This window comes from Carassius gibelio, chromosome B17, assembly GCF_023724105.1.
Source record: "Carassius gibelio isolate Cgi1373 ecotype wild population from Czech Republic chromosome B17, carGib1.2-hapl.c, whole genome shotgun sequence".
Lineage (NCBI taxonomy): Eukaryota > Metazoa > Chordata > Actinopteri > Cypriniformes > Cyprinidae > Carassius > Carassius gibelio.
The window spans coordinates 8,783,388-8,794,315 of record NC_068412.1 but is presented as its reverse complement, the minus strand read 5'-3'; the positions used below and the strand labels follow the sequence as shown (position 1 = coordinate 8,794,315).

Below are 10,928 nucleotides of genomic sequence, written 5' to 3'. Positions count from 1 at the left end.
TTTTCCAGAGACTGTATACAAGTAATATGATCACTGAGCCAAATAATAAAGCCTAAAATGGCACTATTAAAAAATGCATTTGTTTGTTGAACACATGATACTGAGGAGCTATGCAAACCCAAAGCGGTCATTCAAGACACCCTTCGCTAACTCAATTGACATCCTAAACTCAAGTGGAGAGGAGCTTTGCAAGGAACAAAAATATCCAGCCGGGAACATGTCACACGCTGAGTGGTCGCAGATCTGAAAACAGCACAACTCCCCTGTCAGTGCTAATCTATCCAAAGCATAGCAATTAAAGGCCTTAGTGTGGCCTGAGAAAAAAATATTTTCAGGATCAATGTCAGTCATGCGTTTGGTTGATATAAAAGCCAAAGTATATAAAAATGTTTTTTTATAATATTCAGTGTCATTTTAATATTGATAAACTTTTTGTTAATATTTTGAATTCGATTTTATTTTTATATTTTCAGTTTTTATTTTAATTTTAGATAAAGTTTCAGTAATTTTGTTGTTTTTCTAATTTGGATTCATTTTTTTTTATATGTCCATACAGTTTTATTAAGTTTTTATTTTATTTTAGTACTTCAACAGAAACTACACAAAATGAAAAATTATGCACTGGGAACTAGCTGAATTTTTTAAGATAATGTTTTGTTTTTTTTAAGAAATAAAAATTTTTGGTTTCAGTTTAAGTTTTAGTTCAAGGGATGGTTCACTCGAAAATAAATATTCGGTCATTAATTACTCACCCTCATGTCATTCCAAACCTGTAAGTCCTTTTTTTGTGTGCAAAGAAAACAAAAATAATGACTTTTCAACAATTTCTTCTTTAGATGTCACAGACTATTATACTATAATTTTTTTTTTACTTTCTGGGCCTTGAATGTTTCAGTTACATTTCTATGCAGGGCCAGCCCAGAAAGCTCTCGGATTTAAAAAAAAATATCTTAATTTGTGTTCTGAAGATGAACGAAGGTCTTCTGGTTTTGAACGACATGAGGGTGGGTAATTAATGACAGAATATTTATTTATCCCTTTAACAATTTGATGATAACAAAAAAACCTGAGTCTGACAGAACAAAACCGTTTACTACCAAAGAAAAAGAGAGAGAAAAAATCTATATCTCGTCTGATGTTTAATTAGGACGAGGAAACAAGAAAAGACAGGCTCTTGATGGAAGGCGTAAGTGGACATTTGGTTGAGTGCTTTCGTACAAAATGCGAAGCAAACAGAAACAGGGCCCTGTTGTGCTGGATGACACGCCTGGCTGAGTTCTGCCTTCGGGACAGTGAGGAAAACCAGTGACAAGAAGCACCAGGTCCTGAAAAGACCGTTTTGCTCTGTCTGACTGGAGTCTGTTTGGTTCAATGTGTCTGAGAAATTCACTGTGTTGGGAATATGGATAAGCCAATTACATTAGGAATACATTTAGGAGCAGCATTCTACTGCAATTTCCCAGGAGCCCTTAAAGAGACCATCAGTCTAACATTTTCCATTTTCCGGTCACATCTCACAACGTTACTTAACCAAAAGACACTATTTCCAAGAAAGATGCATATGAACTCTTAATTTATAGTATGTCATGTTCTTAACAAGCGATTAGTCCCTTGACGGCCTGAGATAGAACCAGGGTGGAAATGGAATGCATGTGTGTGCACATTTATGAAATATTTTGTCTAATCTGATGTCAGAAAAAAAAAGTGTACTGCTATCAGCTCATCTTAAAACATTTTGCCATGTTTAAATTCTTTCCACAGCATTTCTCAGGTTTTCCATTAAAAATGAATGCATTTAACTAAATAAATGGTAATAGATAAGTGGTCTGAGCTCATTTTTTTCCTGATATAAATTTATTTATTAAAGGTACAGGTTGTTGGACCTGCCACTAGAGGGCGCACTACCAAAACAATAACAATCACATGGTTTGATGACGCTGAGGAGGAGTGTGGAATGATGGGATTTGTTGTCTTCTACCCAACCACTGATGTAAACAATTACCACTTGTTCAACAAATATATACACTCATGTACATTCAAACACAATAATTGGGCATACATAGCAAACGTGAGTTCAACGATATTTGCGCGAGTAGATTACATATAAAGTCAATGCAAAGACGCGATCAGACGATGGATCAGACGCGTCTTCGCGGGGGTCTATAGACGTAATGCCCCGCGTTTGGTGTGTATGCCCCATAATACTAATCTCGTTGCTCGTTATAATAGCATACGTCTTCTGTAAAGATACGAATCAAAACAATTCACCTGTCGAGTTAAACAAGCGATATCTGCATCTCTTTCTAGTTGAAGTAGGTCAGGAAGCGCTGTCCATCTAGAAAATGCAACACCGATACTGATCCTCGCTCTTTCTCTCCTCTTGTCCCAAATTCTTCTTGGGTCATTTGGTTGGCCCATACGCTTACATTTACGGGAGCTGTCCTTGTCGACAGAACCAGCGGCAGACGGTAAACACTAATTATGTTCCAAAAATAAGTAACACAATCCACCATTAAACATGCAAGAAATAGTAAATAAGGAACTGCTTGGAGTAACAGTGTCCACGACACTGTTACTGCCTTTACAGACGTAGAAACCACATGACAACAAAGTCGAAATAACATTATTGACAGGCGACTGCACTGCCCCGTGTCACTGTTTAGAATGGGAATTTCCTCATGATTTACAAGTAGTTGAAAACAGAGATATTGTTAGTAATCAGCTGGACAAAATATAGAACACTTGCCTAGTGGTTTTTTGATATTTTACTGCAAATATCTTACAAATTGTACCTTTAATAATTGTTATTGATCATAGAGTCCACCAATAAGTGGTACCATGTGGTAAGTACCCAATAGGGTTTTTATTAAAAAGTAAATTATTAATAACAAACCATTCATAACTCATGTTTTATTGCTGTAATCTAATAAACATGTATTAATTGTTTGTCATTAAAAAACAATGTATTCCATAACCGACAGTGTTGAGGGTAATGCATTACAAGTAACGCGAGTTCCGTAATCAGATTACTTTTTTCAAGTAACTAGTAAAGTAATGCATTACTTTTTAATTTACAAGAAAATATGAGTTATTTTTTCAAAAAAGTAACGCTAGTTACCGTGTGTCTCCTGTCCCCATATTGGGAGAAAATCGGAAGTACAGAGGCATTATGTGCGCTGTGTGAACATGAATTAAAATCAATGAATTAAAACCGTGAAATGGAAACTCAGATTATGATGCAAACCTGCAATACTTAAGTCACATAACACAAATGTATCTAATCCCATTTTATTAATTATTGTCTGTGCTGCTGACCTCTGATGATCCAGTTCCATACTAATAAGCAAAAATGACTAGATAAACTAACATTTGTGATTCATAGTTTTGTTTTTTATTGCTGAAGAGTGTTGAACCTTTTTCTCCTGTGTTCTACTCTACAGACGTGAATTTACTTTTCCTTCAGCCTGAGGTTTATTCGTTATTCTTTTTGGTGTGAAAGGGCTTTTATATTTGCTTCTTATGAACTTCTTATATTAAAAACAATCACACCCTGCTCATATTTATAAAGTAGCGCGAAAGTAATGCAAAAGTAACATAACACATTACTTTCCATAGAAAGTAACTAAGTAACGTTACTTTAAAGAGTAACACAATATTATAATATATTAGTAACTAACTTTTTCAGACACTTAAATTAGTTTTGTTCATAAAAAGATAATGCAGATTCTTTTGGGCCCTTGTATTAAAATCTATACTAAGTATTAAAAAGTTATCATTTAATATAAAATCATATCTGCTTACACAAAACAGCTCCAAACAAAAAGATTGAGTAAGAAGCCACTGGCTCCTAGAAGAAAAAAAAAACTTCCAAACTTCCAAATTCTTTAAGTGCCACAGAATAAACGTCTTTTTCTTACATATTAACATTTCAATCATACTGTCATGTGTTTGTCTCTCATCTTTTCTTGATTATCAACTAGTTATCAATGCCTTAGTCAGTAAAAATTTTGATGTAAATGTATAATAATTATATATATATATTCAAATATAATACTTGTGTGAAAACACTTATGTGAAAGCATTCTGGACTATTGCAAATGCAGAAAAGGAATTCTGAAAACATACAAGACGGGACAAGCAGCTGTTGAGGTGTAAACTAAACCTGTGGATTGCCCTTACTTGCATATTCCCTGTTAAATAAGTGGAAACACATTTCTTAAGCTTCACGTGTGTTCGATTCACACAGCCCTGTGCAGAGAGAACAAAGTGTAGATGGGTGTGGTGCGCTCACTTGCTCTAAACTGCGTCTAGTTTTCTTTGCCCTGCTAAGAGGAAATGAAAAAAACAAAGATGTGAATCACTTAAAAGTAGTGTGTCTGTAAACACTGCCACAGGAAGTCTTTAGCTCTGGCAAATCTATTGCTTTATGTAGCTGGTGCCAAGCACAATGGACCGATCTGCTGAACAACACTATGCATGGCTAGTTTCAGAATACCATACTACTATACTCTTTCTATTTCAGTAGGATGCAAAGTATAGGAACTGTTTGCATGCACGAAATACCCATCTGATCTGTATTTTCTGAATATGTGTGTACAAGACAGCTTACTGCAATGTAATCAACCATCTCCAATAGGATAAATAAACCAGATGCAATGTCAACCCTTATTTTTAATATGTTTTTAATATGTTTAGTGCAGTCAAATTATTAATTGCAATTAATAGCACCCAAAATAAGTTTGTTTACATAATGTGTGTGTGTGTACTGTTTATATTACGTATATAAAAAAATCGACATGTTTGACAGCACTAATCTTGTTAATTTCAATTTATTAATCATTTAATTTTGTGAAATAAAATTGAATGAATAAATTCATAAAACATTTAATTTAGAAAATATATTAAAATATTATGTTTAAAATATTAAACAATGCAGAATTTAAATGTATCAAAATCGGATTATTTTCCAAGACGTTAACCGAATTTCACTTGCTAAATTAAAAATGCTGTGACATTTCATACAACAGTGCACACTAAATGTTTATTATTACACTTTGCAAACAGTTTCATATTCATGCATATGCATATTCCACTCCAAACAGCCAATCATTCCCATGATTGACTACTATTCATATGCATCTTGAGCCCCTGAACTAGGAAATGAAAATAACTAGATCCAGTTTTAAACCATAATTTGTACAGAACAGTTCAGAACAATCAAACGTTCCCTCAGAACCATGGAGGATAAAGACAGGAAAGCCTTACTTTGTGTTCAAGTTGTGTTGCAAGTTTCAACCCAAGAGGCACGGGAAGTGAAAATGAAGTCATCTACTTGTCTTAATTACGTAAACTTCTCTGTGTTTATTTAAATAGCTACACACTACTCAGAACAATGGTTCACACAAAGAGAGGAAAATAAGGGCACATATTGGTGCAAAGGCTGCACGGTGTGAAAAGGAAAGCTCCACACCAATACAAACAAAACTTAGAGACTTCACAAAATGCCTCAACACAATTTTCTGCAATAACACTTTCTACTGAATGAAAGTTTTGGGACCGGACATGTCCTTTCCTTTTATTAAAAAGCCAATATGTTTGAATTTACATCAAACATGAAGACCATGATTAGGTATTTTAAAAAACTCTTACACCATGTTTACACCAGACGCAACAGTTGTCTTGTTGCGCAACGCCGTGCCACAACAGTTAAAGTCATAGAAAAATGTATTAAATGTGTTCCTGTAGCTCAAGTGGTAGAGCATTGCCTTAGCAAGTGCAAGGTTGGGGGTTCGAATGCCAGAGAGCACATGTTAGGAGACAATTGTTAGCCTTAATTCAATGTAAGTCACTTTGGAAAAGAGTGTCTGCTAAATGCATAAATTTTATTTAATTTTAAATTTTAATTTAAATGTGTCAGTATGTCATAAATAGAGCGAGGCAATCAGGGATTGTGTCGTGCCACATCCAGTGTACACAGGATCATTGATTATAATGATTTCTATCATATTTTCTTGCGCCGCTCGTGTCCAGTGTAGACACTGTGTTAGTTCATGATAGCTCATTAAATAACACAGTTGCAACTTTAGATTTTAACAACAGGTTTCTAAATACTGCAATTACCACAGATTAATAAATGTTTAGAATAATTTTTTATTGGCAGTTTGTTAACTAATGTTAACTAATGAAGCCCTAATGTAAAGTGTGACCAAACAAAGAATCAAAACACTTTAACAATATCTAGGGCATGTTGTAGCCTAGATTAAAATGTATAAAAGCATCAGTCCAAAAATATGTCATGATGAGGAAAAAAACATATATAAATCGCACTGGACTATAAGTCGCATTCATTTAGAACCAAGAACCAAGAGAAAACATTACCGTCTACAGCCACGAGAGGGCGCTCTATGTCTACAGTGTAGACTACAGGAGCACTGAGCAGCATAGAGCGCCCTCTGGCGGCTGTAGACTGTAATGTTTTCTCTTGGTTCATTTCTCTCGGTTCATGTCAAATTAATTTTGATAAATAAGTCACACCTGACTATAAGTCGCAGGACCAGCCAAGCTATGAAAAAAAGTGTGACTTATAGTCCGGAAAACATTTTCCACATACTGTACATTATTGTTCCACCGCTATGCCCCGCCTTCCTGATTTTTTACAAAGCTCATCAGTCTGAAAAGCGAGGTGTGCTCTAAATGACCAGCTATCCAGTTCTTTGTGATTATTAAAATAGTTGTCAACTAATTTAGTCATCGATTAGTTGCTAAACAACTTTTATTTGCCGATAGCGGCTCATTTTGTGCATATTTTAAATCTGCGATGACCAAAGTCTGGCAGTAATGAGCCACTGCAGGTTTTATTCAGCCAGTACAACAGGAGAAGTAGCGAATAGCCAATAGCTGGCCTCGTTTTTTGTCACGTGCTTCCCAAACTGCGTCTGCAGCATTCAGCGAGATGGAGACAGACGGCAGTGGAGTAAGCTTGAGAAAGAAAAAGAAAGAAAAAGAAAAAAGCGGAAGATAAAACTAATCGAACTAAGTCATCCAAAGTGTGGGAGAACTTTACTTTGAGCCTTCAAAAAAGGAGAGTAACCTGTAAACTCTGCACTACTGAACTGTTTAAGACTTTTATTTTTGCAGATTCTCCAGTACAATGTTGTTGTTTGCAAATGTTTAGTCGTAAAAGCTAAAAACATTGCTTTTTAACAGTTAACATTTAAAGATTTACAAACATGTTCTGTGATCAGTTTGTCGTTTACCAGTTCATAATTCAGTCTTGCAGCCTAATTATGACTGAATGAGAGAGGTAAATGTTTAAATGTATTTGAAAGGCACTTTTTTTCTAAGTATTCCCTGCTCTTTTTCACACAGCAGGTTTTTTGTGTGTCAATTTTTTTTTTCTCTGGACAACCTTCTAATGGATTTTACTTTAAAATGTGAGTTCCATTCAGGTTTCATGCCATTGGCACTTTATTCGAAGGTTTATTTACAATTTCACAGCATAAGCTATAAAGCTGTTTCCCAGGTATAAGTTGTGTGTTTACAGGAAAAAAATAATAAAATGCAATGTACTGCAAATTTATTCTGTTTTATTCTTATTCTTCGTGAATAAGATTCCTTAATAAGCTTTGTTCGGGATGTTAAACTACTTTAGGAGCCCTAAGGACTGCCATGGTGAAAACATTATTTGAAATCTTGTTAAATTTGCTAGAGTATGGGTCAGTGTTTTGATTGCAGAAGAGTTTGACAAATAAACACATAATAAAACAAAACTCCGGGTATATTTTTGATGAGTATATGACAATGCAAAATGGTTAAAATCTCAAAGTCTATGTTGAATGATAAAGACCCTTTGTTAATAATTTAATTGGAAAAAATGGGCAAAACTAAAATATAAGTACATAAAGATTAATCGATTAATCGTAAAAATAATCGACAGATTAATCGATTATCAAAATAATCTTTAGTTGCACCCCTAGTGCTAGAAATATTACTATTGTTTAGTAGAATGTATGCGATACGGCTACTACGGTTGAAAAAATTAAGAAATAAATCACAAAAAAAATTATTTTAATAGTAAATCCCCTTTATTTAACAAAATAAAATGTGTTTAAATTTAATTCATTAAAATAAATTAAATTTGGGTGAAACTTGTTTACCATTTTTCATAATTATTATATTTATAGAAAAAAAAAAAAAAAACAATTGTAGAAAAACAATTGTAAATAAGTATAAAAAATGGCTTTGGTTTTTTATTTTTAGTGATAGTGTTTTTTTTTTAATTATTAGTATATGTGGCGAGTGGGGCGGGGCCGAGAGGCGTGGGAACGAGGAGTGAGGCCAGGTGTAGTGATTGGAGATGAGCTACACCTGAGCCCCACCGCTAGTATCGAGTCCCACGTAGGAGATGGAAGGATATAAAACTGGAGTGACGACCGTGAAGGACGAGAGAGGACCAGGCCTGGGACATTATTTTAATGTGTGTGCTTTTTATTTATGCGCACCAGTCGACCGTGAGGGGCTGGTGCGCCGTTTTGTATTTATTTTGGATATTAAAATGAGTTTTGATTGTGCGCCGGTTCCCGCCTCCTTCTTCCCAATGAGTAAGAAGTTCATATCGTTAGAGTGGTGCCGAAACCCGGGAGAAGGAGGGACGCGCTGCTGAAGATCCCTCGCCGCTGTGGTGAATCCGCGGTGCCCTCGAGCTGGCGAGGTATGTGCCGCCATGGACGCTCGAGGCGGTGGGCTGGAGCGAGTTGCCGGGGACGGGCGAGCTCGCTGCCGACCGCCCACGACAAGGAGGGGCGGCTGCCGTCCGTGAGGGAGCGGAGGAGTCGGCGCCGTTCGCCAGGGGGCCGGAGCCTGCCGCCTCCGTGACGGAATCCGGAGGGGCAGGGAACGGGGGACTCCTGCCGCTGCCCAAAATCGGAGGAGCCGTCGCCGTCCACCGGGCGGCGGAGGAGTGTCGTGCCGTCCGCCGAGGGCCGTCCAGTGCCACCGCCGGGCACCGCGGAGGAGATCACCCAGCCGGTGGAGGGCCGAGCAGCAGTGCGTCTGGAACCTGATTTTTTTTTTTTTTTTCCTCTCTCCCCTCTCTCGTCCCTGTCGCTCCTCCTTCCATCTCCTTTTCTCTCGCCTCGTCTGTCCTACCCCCAGGTTCCCGCAGGTCCCCGTGAGCGGTCTCCCCCGGAGGGAAGGGGGGGGGGGGGGAGTAGAGCGCAGTCTCGAGGGTACCCCCCGGCCTGCGAGGGGCGATGGGGGTATGTGGGGAGTGGGGCGGGGCCGAGAGGCGTGGGAACGAGGAGTGAGGCCAGGTGTAGTGATTGGAGATGAGCTACACCTGAGCCCCACCCCTCGTTCCCACGCCTCTCGGCCCCGCCCCACTCGCCACAGTATATTTTTGTGTTTTGCTTTGGTACCAAAATTGGTACTGAGAACCATGGATTTTCACTTGTATCGGTACCGAATACTGAAACTTTGGTACCATGACAGCACTATTACAGACTGTGAGTCAAAACAGCTGGCATTGTAGTCTACTCTCCCTGATTCAGGAAAAAGTCCTCGTCCTCCGTAAAATGACATACGAATATTTGGCTTGAACTGCTCTGGAACAGTGTTTTAAATACAACTTAACCACTGACTTCTAGTGGTTTCTTCTTTTGGGAAAACCAAACTAAGTAGTTTCGCTTTCACAACAAAACAGTGCTTCCATGACACGGGGGCAGCAACAGCGAGAATAAAAGTTACTTCTTTCTTTGTTTGAACATTTGGGTGGTGTTATGCAAATCTTCCAACACAGTGATGTAGACATGTGGGGCGTGTTTTAACGAGGCATTTTAGGAAAGCATGGACGAGTCTCAACTTTTATAAAGAATATCTCTTTGGGTTTGAGACTTTAGTCTTTACAACTTTAGGGATCTTATTCGGTTCACGAACAGCTTGTAACACTCCAAAGAGAAACAATATGGATTACATTTATTGTAAAATATGAATACATGTCATTCCAAGCGCTTCATGTGAGTGGGTGGATGCTAAAGAGCATGCAATTTAATTGTTTCTCTAATTTGTGGCGATTTCTTTGCAGAATCATGGGTGATGTTATTTTTACCAGGAGTTCCACTTTTAAACTATTATTTACGAAATAATCTTAAATAATGCAGCCTGATGGTTTCAACAAAAGCATATACCATCAATTAACACCCTTGGAGCTCACAGCAGGTCTGTCCTTAAAGGTTTAGGTAAATTAATGCCAAAAACTATTTCTCAGGGAGAAAATGACCACCATTTTTACTTCCAGAAACCTGAATGTTGCACTCTAAATACCAGCCATCGACATTTTAGATTTATTTTCACATTAGAAATTACTGTCTATTTTAAATATACCTGCAAAGAAGAAGTAGTTAACCTTTAGAAGTGTGCTAGACAACAGACATGGATTAAAAGCCACAACACTGATTCCATGAGGTCCTTAAATAAGACCTGGAGACATGTGTCCTGCCATGAAAGCTTTCGCCCATTTCTTTGAATGACACGCCAGTGCGCATGCGCAAACTTAAAGCGACTATTAAAAGACACCCAACTACAACTGACAGATAATCCTTCCGTTTGCTACATCAAGAGAAATGTGGCTAGTTAAGACAGAACTGGCTCTAATGTCAGCGATAAGCGTCTGCATGAAAACTCAAGTCTAAACAACAAAATGCATTTTTATTTTACATTGTGACGTTGATTTTTACACCAACAGGTTTACAATAAAGCGCATACCTTTACGACAGGATAACAATGGGTTAGGACAAGGAACAAAGTCCTTATTGAATGACTGTCGCTCACCGAGATGAGTGCATGACAGTCGGGATTTAAAGTAGGTCGAGATGTTTAATAAGGACCTGACTGTCACTTCAGTGTCACCACATGTGACTGACCGACTAACC

The 10,928-nt window shown here is 37.6% G+C and overlaps 1 protein-coding gene across 3 annotated transcripts in view; it reads right to left on the bottom strand.

The window, feature by feature from the left end:
• Positions 1–10,928, bottom strand: part of ktn1 (kinectin 1) — a 31,052-nt gene that overhangs the window by 19,480 nt on the left and 644 nt on the right. The gene's annotated exons all lie outside the window — the stretch shown is intronic.